This window comes from Mustela erminea, chromosome 2 (assembly GCF_009829155.1).
Source record: "Mustela erminea isolate mMusErm1 chromosome 2, mMusErm1.Pri, whole genome shotgun sequence".
NCBI classification, from domain to species: domain Eukaryota; kingdom Metazoa; phylum Chordata; class Mammalia; order Carnivora; family Mustelidae; genus Mustela; species Mustela erminea.
The window spans coordinates 140,670,894-140,685,871 of NC_045615.1; positions in this window are offsets into that span (position 1 = coordinate 140,670,894).

Here is a 14,978-nt window from a genome sequence, read left to right on the forward strand (position 1 = left end):
ATATGGTATTTCTTATTCTTTCTTTATTAAGAGTTTTAAAAAATATTTTATTTATTTATTTGAGAGAGAGAGCATGAGTGAGGGGAGGGGCAGAGGGAGAGGGAGAAGTAGACTTCTCGTTGAGCAGGGAGCCTGACGTGCTGCTCAATCCTAGAACCCCAAGATCACTACCTGATCACTTAACCGACTGAGCCACAAAACACTCCTCATACGGTATTTCTATCTTTAATTTTTTTAAAAAAGATTTTATTTATCTATTTGACAGACAGACATCACAAGTAGGCAGAGAAGCAGGCAGAGAGAGAGGAGGAAGCAGGTTCCTTGCTGAGCAGAGAGCCCGATGTGGGGCTTGATCTCAGGACCCTGAGATCATGACCTGAGCTGAAGGCAGAGGCTTAACCCACTGAGCCACCCAGGCAGCCTATTTTTAATTTTTTTGTGGAACTTCCATACTGTTTTCCATGCTGGCTGCACCTTTACATTCTCACCAATGAGGCACAGAGGATTTCCTTTTCATCTTTACCAACATTTGTTATTTCTTGTCTTTTTTTTTTTAAGATTTTATTTATTTGTTTGACAGACAGAGATCACAAGTAGGCAGAGAGGCAGGCAGAGAGAGAGGAGGAAGCAGGCTCCCCACTGAGCAGAGAGCCCGATGTGGGGCTTGATCCCAAGACCCCTGGGATCATGACCCAAGCGGAAGGCAGAGGCTTTAACCTACTGAGCCACCCAGGTGCCCCTATTTCTTGTCTTTTTGGTAATAGCATTTTGACAGGTGTAAGGGAGATCCCAGAGTGATACTGACTTGCATTTCCCTGATGATTAGTGATGTTGAGCATCTTTTCATGTGCCCAGTGGCCATCTAGATGTCTTTTTATGTATCCATACAGATACTCTGCCCATTTTAAAATCTGATGTTTTTGTTGTTGTTATTGAGTTTTTTGAGTTCTTTGTATATTTTGTATATTAGCTCTTTACCAGATATATGATTTGCGAGTAACTTCTCCCATTAGGCAGGTTTCTTTTTCATTTTGTTGATGGTTTCTGTTGATTTGCAGAAACTTTTTTTTTTAAGACTTTATATATTTGGCAGAGAGTTCACAAGTAGGCAGAGAGGCAGGCAGAGAGAGAGGGGGAAGCAGGATCCCTGCTGAGCAGAGAGCCTGATGTGATACTCTATCCCAGGACCCCGAGACCATGACCTGAGCCGAAGGCAGAGGCCTTAACCCAGTGAACCACCCAGGTACCCCCAGAAACTTTTTAGTTTGTAGTCTCCCTTATTTATTTTTGCTTTTGTTGCCCTTGCCTTTGAAGACAGATTAAAAAAAAAAAAGTCTCTAAGACCTATGTCAAAGGAACTTACTGCTTGTGTTTTCTTTTCTTTTTTTTTTTTTTAAAGATTTTATTTATTTATTTATTTGACAGAGGTCACAAGTAGGCAGAGGGGGGCAGGGCTGTGGGGCTCCCAGGACCCTGAGATCATGACCTGAGCCAAAGGCAGAGGCTTAACCCACTGAGCCACCCAGGCACACTCTGCCTGTGTTTTCTTGTTTTAGGTCTTACATTCAAGTTCTTAATCCATTTTGAGTTCTTTTTGTGTAAGGTGTAAGACAGTGGTTCAGTTTTATTCTTTTGTATGTCTGTCCAGTATTCCCAGAGCCATTTATTGAAGACTATCCTTTTCCCATTGTATATTCTTGTGGCCTTCATTGTAAATTAATTGACCATATATGCATGGGAAACCCAGAGCTTTACTGGCAAGCTGTCCAAGCTTGGAGTGAGGCAACAGGGGAGGAAAATAGTGGCAAAATCCTGAGCTAGTGCTTTATTTATTATAGGAATTAAGTACATGGGTGGTGTTGGGTAGTGGCTACTGTCATAAGGACAACATTTGTATTTGTAGACGTGGAGGTGAATTTCTCAGAAACATTGACTTTCACCTCACTAAGATTGAGAATTTATTCCGCTTCTGGTATGAATAAGCAAACATTGTTTAGTCTCAATTCCTCTTCAAATTCAGGGCGCTCGTTAGGTTTTGATGGAGGCTACTTGGCAAAGAACCCAGTCTATCCATAGAGGCATGTTTCAGCGTGGAGTATAGCACACAATAGTCTGCATTATGATTATGCTACAGCTGAGGGCTAGCCACTTGATGGAACTTCTCTATGTTAATGATGCTAGAAAGGAAATTCTTTATCTTTGGTAGCTGTGCTGTGGGGTGGGGATCGGGGGCACTAACAGTCAGAAATCTCAAGTGCCTCCTTAAACTTTGCACCCTTGGCATCTCACTTACCTCACCCGGGTCATTGTCCTGCTATGATCTGTTCTTGTTCTGAACCAAGTGGAATTAGCACTAAATGTTTCAGGAAATCTAGATTTCCGCCATCTTGGTTGTAATACTCTCTGAACAGTCTTGGACAAACCCTTTCCTGTTAGCATCTTGAAACTATGGAGAGCTCTCTGTGGAAAGTTTGTTATTTCCTGGAACAACAATAATGCCATTTTGCTTACGGAAAAGGCCATTTATTCTTTCTTTTCTATTTCTATTTTTTTCTCTATATCTTTCTCTATTTCTATTTTCTTTCGTTCTGTTTATTCCCTCTCTACATAGATTGTCTCCCCTTCCTTCCTGAAACATTATTTATTCCATTTATTGTGTTTAGAGCAACAATTAAGAATCTGGTGGGAAATTTTTATAAACTAGCAATTGCATTTAACAAAGGCTTAATGGCCAAGTTCTGTTTAGTTGGACTCCTGAGAAGGTCTAACTAGAATGATCACAAATCCAGCTATCCTTTTATATTCTAGGGAGCACTTTTTATCTTCCCTTTCTAAATTAATCAGTTTTGTATGTGATGCTGCATCAAGTAAGTCCAAACAATTCAACAACTTCTTGTAGCTCTGTATCTGTTGCTTGAATTTACCTGGTTCTGAGAATATATTCTTCACCTGGACAGGGATGATGCTTCATGAAAATGATTCGTTGACTATATTGTCAGGGGAAAAAAAAGTCAGAAGCTGATTTTGCTGAGAACACACTAGCAGATCAGTTTTTTGAGGGCTAATTATAATAATGAACATGTTCATAATGTGCAAAGACTGTTATCACCTATCTGAAGTAAATCTCATGACGACCATACGAAGTAACTCATTATTATTATTCTTATATTTTAGATAAATGAAAGAAAGTTCAAAGAAAGTAGCATGTCTAGAATTACAAAGGAAGATGTGTGATTATTTTTCCCCTTAATTTATAAATATAAAGAGGACTGAGTGATGACATGAAGTCAAATGCCATTGAAAGAAGATTCTTATTTCTTACATTTCCTGAGAGGAGGGGGGGCACACTGTGCAGGGCCACATGGGAAGCACCGGAGTCGGTCAGAAAGCAGATAAAAAGGAGAAAATACAGGTAGAACAGATACAACCTTATTGGGATTTCTACCATAAAGGCAAGGCAGGGCAAGGTAGATGTCATAGGACCCACTAGTTTGAATAATTCTAGCAGGCTTTGGGACTTAAGGGCTGTCCCTGGTTGTTTGGGCTGCTTTAAGATGGGGGAAACCGACATCATATGTGTGAGTTAGATAAAGGAGGGGCTGGGGATATGGACTTGGGACTGGTTGGAGGGTTTGTAATGTGATTTTTGTGTACCTTTGAAATTTGGATTATGGGGGAAGATATAGATAGCTTTGGTCGTTAGTTTGGCCGTGTGATTAATGGATGAATACAGTCTAAGAAAATACAGTTAGAATCATGTGGCATCAGTGCAGGAGTGACTCCAGATGCCAAGCTCTTCCCATGTAAACCATTTTGAGCCCTCATCAAATTCTCCCTCTTGCAATCTCTATACCCCTACTCTTCTCCAAACCTCCTACCTTGGTAACATCAGCTACTGGTACTACCAGCTGCTTGGTTGCTTTAGGTAGAAAGCTAAGCCATCTGCTAAGCCCTTCAGTTCTACTAGTAAGTATCTCTTCAGTGTGTTCTCTTCTTTCTTTATGTCTGCTACCTTTGCCTTGGGTCAGACTCTCTTGGCTTTGCTCTCTCCTAATATGTCATTCTCCCCTATATCCATGCTAACCCAGCTTCACCCTGTTCCCAGAATGAGCACAGCTAAGTGACAGATTTGATGACATCACATCTTTGCTGACTACTGCATGCCTCCCTATCTCCTTCAAATTTCTTAGCAGAATATGAAGAGTCTTTCATGATTTGACCCTTGTCTATGGGCTACCTCTCTGCCCTACAAATGTATGGTATGGTTGTAATCATCTACTTACTTAAGTCACAGTCACAGGGTTGGTACACAGTAGGATTTTATTAATGTTTGGAGAAAGAAGAGAGAGAGATAGCAAAAGAGCTAGAGAGCTAGAGAGGAAGATGGGGAGAGAGAGTCTTAACTGGTTCTCTTACAGAACTGAGTTTCACTGGTATGTAGGAAATAGTCTCACTGCTAGTTTTATTTTGGTTACCATTAACTTTTTCTTGCAAGGTCTTTAAGATTCTTGTGCCTAGGACAGGGTTCTAGTGTATTCAAGGTCAAGAGCAGGGAGTGGGTCCTGGAACAGAGGCCCAGAGCTGTAGATTGTTTCAAGTACCACAAGGGGCTGCTAGAAAGTAAGAGATGCTCTAAAGAAACCCAGTATTCCCCTTTTGGCCACATCCTCATTTCCTTAGTCTCTTTTGGAAGTGAGATGTTTTCTTCTATTGGGGATTATATTTATATAGTGGATATGGCTCTGCCTGGGTTACCCATATTTGTCTTCTTGCGGTACCTCTTGTCTTTATTTCCATCCATCCAAGTACTTCCTCCGTCTTCTCTGCTGTTTGGAGGGACTGCTAGGATGCTTTCCTGTTCTTCAACTTCTTCAACGCCATCTAAATCCATGTGGTTTTCAGGCGAGAGGAATAAGGTGGGCCCATGTATCCACCAGAGAACCAGCTAGTACATCAAATATCATTGTGTCAATTTCTAAAGGAAGCCTCTTATGGGTGAACAAATGGGAAACATGCCGCTGCTTCCAGGCTGACCCCACCTGACCCCAGGGCAGTCTTTTGGAATTAAATTCAAGCTGGATTTCAGCCCTCACTCCCTTCTTTGGCCAGGCAACCTGGGGACAGAATTCTAGAAGAATTAAGGAACCAAAAGGAATGGAGACTACCATGAGCTTTAAATATATATTTTTTAAAAATTTATTTTCCAGCAATTTTGTGGGGGTATTTTGTACAGAATGGGTGTGCATCTGTGTAGCTGAGACATTACACTCTTTGAATTGCCTGAAATATTCTAAACTTCACAATTATTCAATTATAGTTGTTAGATCTTAATCACAATGAGCACTATTTTTATATTTCTCTTCAGCACACAGAATTAACATTCCCGTGCGATTCAGAGATGTTCAATTGCTAATAGACTCCCAAGGGGTGGTATCTGCGCTGATCTACTTTGGCTCCTGTACTGCCAGTTCAAGACATTGAAAGAAACGTGGAAAATTTCCCTGATGATATTTATGAAAGAGCATTTCGTTCCTTCATGCAGCAGTCTAACCTGCTTTTTCTTTCCTGCGCATTTCTACATGGTCTTTAATTCACTGTCTTGTCTGAGTATCACATACATGATCTACCAGTTAGATTATGTTTGATGGCATAAATCACAAAATCCAAATATTAGTAGTTTATGCAATGTAGAGGTTCATTTTCTATTTCCCATCAAAGAAACCTGGAAATCACCCAGACTGGAGTGGTAGCTCTGCAGTCATCAGAGACTAAGGAACTATTTTTTCTGTCCATCCCACCACCCTTTTTGTGTGTGGCTTCTATCTTCAAGATTACCTCATGGTCTAAGGTGGCCACTGTATCTCCAGCCATCAGGCCCAAGCCCCAGGGAGAAAATAAAGGAAGGTAGAAGAGCAAAAGGACCCATGCCTTTTTGATGAGTCAGCCCCTGTTGGAGGGCTTTTTTAGAAGTCTCATTCAGCAACTTCCATTTGCATCCCATTAGCCAACCCTACTGCAAAGGATGCTGGGAAATATCATTTTCTAGCTGGGCACACAGAGTTTTTTGACAATGCTAGAGTCTGTTGTTAAGGCAGAAGGGAGAATGGATTTGGGGAGGTAACTAGCTGCCTTCACTACATATGAAAATTCAATTCCCTAGTACCCAGAAGAATACAGAGCTTAGAAAACAAATTGCAAGAGGAATCACCACACAGAGAGTTGCTGTGCTGTCTTCATATAGTCACTGAATGCCTATCTATTCAGTGGCTGTTAGGTAGAGTCACTCCCCCTCTCTTATCTTGAACTCCTCTGGCTTTATTTACCATCAGTGTGTTCTCTATTTCCAGTAAGAGCTCTGTCTGAGCTCCAGACTCATCTAGCCAATTACAACTTGATAGCTCCTCGTGGAGGACACATAGGATCCTCAAATTCAAGAGGTTCCCAAATGAGCCCGGAAATCTGCTCCTCTTCTAGAGTCCGTGCACCAGCTGCTCAAGCCCGAGACCTGCAAGTCATCCTTGACATCTTCTCCCAGTTATTTATACTCTCTGGTTCTTCTTTCTAAGTCACTCCCAAATCTTCCCCCTATTCCGCGCCTGCCTAACCACCAACCAGGTCAAGCCCTCATCACTTCTCATCTGGACAGCCACGTCAGCTTCTTAACTAGTCTAGCCTTGCCAACCCTTCCCTCCCTCCAGTCTGTGCTCCACACAGCAGCCAGACAGATTATTATTTTTTTTAAACACAAACTCCATTATGTCACTCTATAGCTTGCTACCAATCAATGACTTCTTATTGCCCTTTGGGAAAAGTCCATCAATAACAAGGACTAAAAGCCACTGAGTGATCTGGCCTCTGACCACATCACTTTGTATCACTCTCTTCTTTGCTCTGGTTTTCACGATGGTCTTGCTAATGAGCTAAGATCTTCCCCATCTTACACCAAACTTCGCGTACTCAGTTCTAGCTGCTAGGAATGCTCTTTCCTTGGATTCCTACCTCTTTGTTTAATGAATCTCCATGAATTCTTTGAGATATTCTTTGAGATATCATATCCACGCATCCCTAAACCATGCCAGATTGCTGTTGGCTCCCATAGCCTACGAATTTATCAGCTTTCTAATTACTTGCTCAGTTGTAAGTTTCTTGGAGGCAGAGATCCTCTGTCTTCTTCCTCTCTGTATCCCTGGTACGTGGCACAGCCCTTAGTACCTATTCATTCGATGACATGATCCTTCATTCATTTACTCATTAACTCCAAAACATTTGTTGACATCCCTGTCTTCATTAACAGTGCAGTGGTGGGAAAGGATATAGGAATGTGTTTGCCATCTCTACTCTGAATGTCCTCTGCACTGGGACGCTAGCCTTAAACTGGACCAACAGATATAAACCCAGTGTGAAATGAATTCAGCTGAAGCATCTTTTAACCCATTGGTTAAAGTAGCACTATCTTCTTGGCATTTCTGATTTGAAAAACTTAATCCAGGAATTTGCTGCTGATTCTTCTGCCGCTTCTTCCACCATTTATCTGCCCATTTTTCTACCTTTAGACTCTGCTATCTTAGACTGGTTCTGCTCTTGTTGGAAACTGTGTAGAACAAGGCTCCCTATACCAAGCTAAACATGCCCCCTATATACCATCCCCCAGGGTCCTGAATTGGGCACTATGGACAAGTGAGGTTGTGGACCTTAAAATCGTGCAGCCTCTGCTGGCCCCAGGATAGTGAACAAGAGGGGCTTAGAGATGGCAAGGTGGCTGGGAGGGGGCCCTGGGCCCTTTTTATATAAATAAAAATACAAGTTTCAAAAAATCATTTTATTCAAATTCATATAAAATTGAAGGACTATATGCATAATGGAAGGATAAGGATGCCAAGGAAGAGGGTTTGGGGGTGCCTCTGTTGGAGGGCATGTTATCTACCAACTAACTCACTTCTCCCAGCCATCCTTTGACACCAGCCATTGCTTACAACCTGCTGACATCCTCACGAGGTGTTGAGGCTGATAGGCAAGCACTGTGTCTTAGAGAGTCAGTCCATGAGCAACCACAAAGTTCCTGACTGAAATTTGGAGACTCCATTCGTGCGCCTAAATCTTTGAAACTTCAGATTTATTGTGAGCAAACTTCCACTTCCCTTACCCCCAAGGTAAGGATTTTATGTAAAATCTGTGGGCAAGGAGCTGGTGGGGATCCCCTCTAGGCCCCTAGACTGAGACCCAGGCTTCTTTCCTGAGTTGGTGAGTAATCCCTAGCAAGGAAGACCTTTGGAGAATTCATTACTTCCTGGCCAAAGTGGCAAGTTGGCCACAAGGGGGAAGCATCATACAGAGATAGTGTTCTGGCTGGACCTGCTCTTTGTTCTGGCTTTGCTATTGTCATCCACAAAAGGAAGGCAGGTGAGGCCCACCTCCCGCCCCGGGGCCTGTTGCTCAGCTGTGACCTGTCCTCTTGTGGTCTTGGACACAGCCAAGCAGCCAATAGACACCGAATGAATAGTAATTCACATGGATGAATATTCAGGATTTAATTTATTAATGGGATTAAGCAAATCACTGAAACAGAGAAGTAGAGATGGCAAATTCTTAGGTTCCAAAGATTCATCATAGGCTGAAAACTTGGAATCAGAAAATCTGGTTCCACTGCCGGCCTTCAAGGACAGCTGTCCTATTCTTTTAGGCAAGTCTCCTGGCCTTATCTTTCATATGCTCCCCATCCTCTGTTTCTGTCTATGTTACAGGGCTGGCGTGGGGATGAAGAGAGAGAATATGGGTGAAAATGCTTAGAAAAATGGTAAAGCAGAATTAGAAATTTACTAGCACTACAAATTAGGTGAGCAAAGAAAATGCAGCTTGTTATTTTATTACACTGATTCAATCTTTCTGAGGTAGGTATTGCGTGTCTGTGTGTGTGTGTGTGTGTGTGTGTGTGTGTGTGTGTCTGCCTCTGTGTCTCAATTTGGTGCAACTTAATTTAAAATCTTAGCTCAATTTAATCATTGACAGGGTGCTGACATCTTCATTCACCAAGACTTCCCTAGTTTTAAAACTCAAAGTCCTATGCCCGAGAATCCCCTTTAGTCTCTTTAGGACCATTGCTCAGGCTTTCCAAATGCCCCTGCTCCCCTCTCTTCTCCAAGAATGAACTGGTGTAACTAGGAAAGGTATGGTTCACCAGATTTGCACAAGTGAAGAGGAGCCTACGTCTTTGGATCCCTGTGAAATTCTCTGGATCGTTTCTGCCTGTCTTGGGGGTGGTCTTGGAGAATGAGTGAGGAGGACTGGGCAGGTTTGGATTGCTTGGTTGGGCTCTTGCTCTGGGGCCCACTTCTAGAGTCTCTGGTTCTTGTTTGAGGTCCTTGATCCCAGAGTCCCCCACCTCCACCATCCCCTTAGCTGTGCCATCAGGCCAGGTCACCAGCCCTCAGTGGCGTTGCAGAATGTCTCTTTAGGCTTGGGCACTTCTGAGTCATCGCTTCATCATGGGGTTTACTTGAGGAACCAGAAGCACTATCTTGGGCTCATTTGATTATCCACTTCTCCCATAATGTCCATCACTGCCCTTGTCATATCAGGAATGGGAGCAGCAGGTGTAGGCTCTTCTCAGAGGCTTGAAACCTACCTCCAGGATGAAAGAGAAAGCATTCACTAGCCCAGGTGTTTTCTGTCTCATTCAAAGCTGGGTGTTTGTGACTGCGTGTGGTAGGCAGAGTTCTAAGATGTCCCCAGATTCCCAGTCCTTGGTGTGCTCACATCTCTTCCTAGTATTCAATAGAATATGAATCTAGGTGCTGCTGTGAAGGGATTTTGCAGATTAGTTGATCTTAGGAGAGGGAGATTACCCCTTTCTTCAGCTAGACACAATCACACGAACACTTTAATCAGGTCTTGAGGTTAGAGATGAGTCAGAGGCCTTGGAAGTGTGAGACAGCCTATGGAGTGGGAGCTGAGGGCCATCCCTGGGTGACAGATAGCAGGACATGGGACCCGGTCATATAGTTGAAAGAATAGGAATTCTGGTAACAACTGGAATTTGCTTGGAAGCAGATCTTTCTCTATTTGACCTCCCAGATGGAAAGAGAGTCAACACCTTGAGTTTTGCCTTGAGGAACCCCTTGTTGAGGACCTGGCTAAGACATCCTGGACTTCGGACCCATGGAAAATGTAGGGGAATAAATGTGTTTTGTTTTAAGCCACTAAATTTGTGCTAATTTGTTACACTGGGTGGAAAACCAAAACAATGTGCCTCTTTGGGGTTAGGGTCCCAAGATAGGAAGGGGAAACACCCTTGTGTCTTCTCAACCACTTCTCCCTCCTGCTTCCCTATGATTCTTCTGATTGGAAGTGACAGACTTTCTCGCCCCTAGAGCAGCCAGCTCTATAGCCTTTCTGTGGTGTGGAAAGGACCAACTTCTCTGTGGTCCCAAGGAAATCTAGGATTCCAAACCTCAGAATAGGAAATGACTCTTGCTCTGGATATTCGAGTACGGTCTGGAACCAGAGACAACAATTAATTTGGTGATTTATCATTCCCCAAATATTATCCTCATTATATGCTCCAGAGTTGTAGATATTAATATATGACTATAGCAAATGCTGAAGATCTGGTAGATTTTTTGAACAATGAGCAAAATAATTTTTACTCATTTTCTGAATAGATCTTCAACCCTGCTCAAAGTGGTTGGTTCTTTCTTTTCTCTTCCAAGGTAATTAATTTCACAAATATTGTCTCAACTCCCTAATACAGTCAATGCTTTTGGGGCCTGAAATACCAGCACATATTTAGTGTTGGCAAATTACCTACACATATTTTTGAAATGTATACCCATTACCAGGGGGTGCTCAACAACGTGTTAGAGTCTATTAGTTAGTAGTCACAGAACCAACATAGTGTTTTATACTGGAGGGTCAGTTTTATTCAGAGATTGGGAGAACAAGCTAAGTAAGTACTTTTGATAGGTCATTTAAAACTTATTTGCAATGTTTAAAAGAAATAATCATTGGTTTTGGAGGACAATGGAACATACACATGAAACTTTGAGACAAAATCAAGTTTTCATGAGTTCAGAGAATAGTCTTATTTCAGGTTGTGATGCAGAACTCAGGGGCCACCTGGCCATTGTCTTTCACTATTGACAATCCACTGGGCGAGGATTTCCAAAGACCATTCATTGCCCAACCGTATGAGGAAAATGGAAAAGAGAGGGAGAGAGTGGAGGAGGTGCCACTGAGGAGTTTATAGGAAGAAATAAAGATTGGTAGTGGTATGCTCCATTGTTATGGGAAGATCACCAAGCACCCTGGGCTGGCTGGGTTCAAGTCCTAGAATCATAGACTGATGGAATAGAAAGTTTCAGTTATCAGCTAGTTTCTAGGCCTATAAATGGCACTATGCTTTCTTTCTTTTTTTTTTTTTTTAACATTATTTCAAATATCCTCCCAGAGATAAGCCCTCAGGGAGGATTTGGATTTTTACAATTGGAAAGCAACAAGAAATAAAGAGTCAAAGTTGAGATATTGACAGCCTAAATAGACTCTTGATGCCCATTTCAGCAATACTGGCTGGTTGGGAAAGCCATGCATTGATTGCAAGAGCCAGGCAGTTGAGAGAAAAAAGCTACTATTTTTCCAAATTCCAAAAGCTTTTCTTTAATTATTTAGCACCAGAGCTTGGAAGACCAAGCATAATTTTTTTTCTTATAAACTAAAGAGTTACAAGAATGTAGGGTATGACAAATTCTATTTCTACAATTGAATTTCTACAATACAATTATTACACAGAAAAGCAATTTCAAACTTTTGGAGCTGAAGGAGGAATGGTGGGTGGGGATGAGAGGAGAGAAGAGAATAAAACAAACAAACTTTGGAGAAAGTGGGCAACGGATGCTATGTAGGTAGGTTTGGGAATGAGGGGATAGAGGAAATTTCTACCCAAATCCAGTGGGAAGGGAGCTTATCAAACATCCTGTGCCCATACAAGGTTAGAGTTAAATCTTTATATTTTGTGAGATATTCCAGGTCAAAAATTCTATGAATCTAAACCTTCCTATACAGATTTGCTAGATATTTTAAACATCCAGATCATCACCTTTGCTGGAATTTTCTGAGTTTCTTCTGATTGTGAAATGTTTGTCATATTGGGGTCATCGGAACTATAGAGAGGTACGAGGTGGGGATCAGGATGGCTCTGCTCACAACTCCCTTTTCTATCATGAACTGAGGTGTGGATTGTTGGCTGCAGAAGGTGACTTCCCTGGACCTCTGTGAGACCTCTGAGTCTCATGAGCCTTTGAATTTTCTTCTTTACACTTGGAGAGTACTTACGAGAAGTAGAACAGTGACCTGTGGAAATAAATCCTGGTGGGAAGATCCACAGGAAATCTTGATCACTCCTCATCTTTATTTTAAAAAAAAATTTAAAGATTTTATTTATTTATTTATTTATTTGAGAGAGAGAGAGAGAGAGAGAGAGTGTGTGTGTATGAGCAGTGGGGAGGGACAGAGGAAGAGGGAGAAACAGGCTCCCAGCTTGGACTTGATGCAGGACTCAATCCCGAGTCATGGGATGGTGGACACTGGGTTTGTTTCTACCTGTACTTCGTTTTGTGTGTCCTGTAGTATTGGGAATTCTACTACTGGGTACCTAACAATGACACCTACTTACCTTTGCTGAAAACATAGGTAGACAAAGAAAACCTGGTCTACCCAGACTTCAGACAAATCAAGCTCTATATGTGTTGAAGTGATGCCAAAGAAAGAGGACAGTGGCTTAGAGAGGACCTCACAGTGCTGTGTCAAGATGGTGTCCAGGACAGAGCTGCAGAGAGGACCAGGGTCTCACATCCCTTCAGAGATGATCAGGCTCAAGAGACCTGACTCACATTTACTTAACTTACTAGAAACCCTAACCCAAACTGCCAAACTACCTGATAAGCCAAAAAGCTAATCTGTGAATTTATAGAGTCTCCAAACAGACCTGGAGTTAGGATTTGACTGGTATATCCATAATGTCCTTGGTGGGACGTTTGGATGAGAAGTCAAATTACCATTAGAAGATTGCCTTGTAAGTACCACTGCAGGCATAGGGAACTGGATTACTTGAAGGAATTAACATTTAAGCCATAATAGCTGGACACACTTTGTTATGTGTCTTCTGTTCTGATATGCATTCTTCTGTTCAAGACACCCTGCTTCTCACTAGTGCTGGATAATCACTGACCAACTCTTGCTATTTTCACCATCTCCTTGTCTTTCCAAGTTGACCATTGGCTTTCTGTGCACACTGAGACTTTACAATTGCTTAGAATAGCAACATCCGAACTTTTTCTTATTATGCATCTCTATGATTAAAACTTTTTGAGCACAAAGTCCACTTTATTTATTTATTATACACATGTATTACTATCAAAATTTTTAAAAATATTTGTTTATTTTTTAGAGCATGGAGAGGGACAAAGGGAGAGAGAATCTCAAGCAGGCTCTCTGCTGAGTGTAGAGCCTGATGCAGGGCACAGTCCCATGACCCTGAAACCATGACCTGAGCCAAAGCCAACAGTAGGACACTCAACTCACTGTACTACCGAGGTGACCCAACTTTATCAATTTGTATGTTAAAATGAAGATTTATTTATTTCTATAAAATAAATTGAATCTAAATTGAAATGTTAAATGTTTTCTCTACCCCAAATTGTCTTGTCCTTCCCTTTTAAAGGATATTGTTTTTGGTTTTGCATTAAATCCATCTCGGATCTAAAGTTATACTTCAATCATCTGTTCTTTTAGTTGAGTTTATCTCAATTGTACCATCCTTACAGACCAATCTTTTAAAAAAAAATTCTTTTTTTTTAAAGATTTTATTTATTTATTTGAGAGAGAGACAGTGAGAGAGAACATGAGCAAGGAGAAAGTCAGAGGGAGAAGCAGACTCCCCGTGGAGCTGGGAGCCCGATGCGGGACTCGATCCCGGGACTCCGGGATCATGACCTGAGCCGAAGGCAGTCGTCCAACCAACCGAGCCACCCAGGGGTCCCTTAAAAAAAAAAATTCTTATTAACATATAATGTATTATTTGTTTCGGGGTACAGGGCTGTGTCTTACACAATTCATCGTACTCACCATAGCAATACCCTCCCCAATGTCCATCACCCAGCCACCCTATCCTTCCCACACCCCCTCCCCCCCAGCAGCCTTCAGTTTGTTCCCTGAGATTAAGAGTCTCATATGACAAACCCGTCTTTTAAAGTAAGTTATTTAGATGAGATCAGAAAGCCTACTTCATGTGTTTTTTTAATTGATTTTATTATTTTCATTTTAGTGAAAGTGTTTATTTCCCAAGATTCCAGGAGTCAGCCTGCTGCAGCCTTCTAAACATGGACTAAAATCTTGCAGGGAGGTAATGTTCTGTACTTAAGCTTCTTAGATAAGAGAAATGGTAAGAAATGAGTGTCTGTTTCTTAGCAGGAATGAGAGTAAGTGGCCCCAAGTTGATGAAATCGGGATTAGTAGTAGAATTTGGGAATTGGCAAAAAATCATTGAGAACCTAAAATTGTCCGTGGTTAGCCTCTTGGAAGCAAGCACCGTACTCTGCTTAATTATGCTCCCTAATGTATAGATTGGGTTGTGGAGGTGCTTACAGAAATAGAAGTGGAGCTTGATCCCCAGAGCAGGGAACGTAACTGTTCCAGAAAATTCTCTGGTCATAATTGGGAGAAACCAGTAAATTAGGATTTGGGTACGCTAGAGAGAACACTTTTGGCTCAAAATAAAAGATGAGTTGGGTTCCAGATAAAAATGAACGTGCTTCCTGAGAGATCAGTCTTGCTGAAGGAGAAAATTCTGACCTTGGACTCTGTCAGAGGTTCTTAATGTTGGTGGCCAAGTGGAACCACCCGAGGAGTGGTTAAAATAACAGATGCCTGAGTCTCATCCCTAGAATTCAATTCTGATTTCACTGGTCTGGGATTGAGCTTGGCCACTG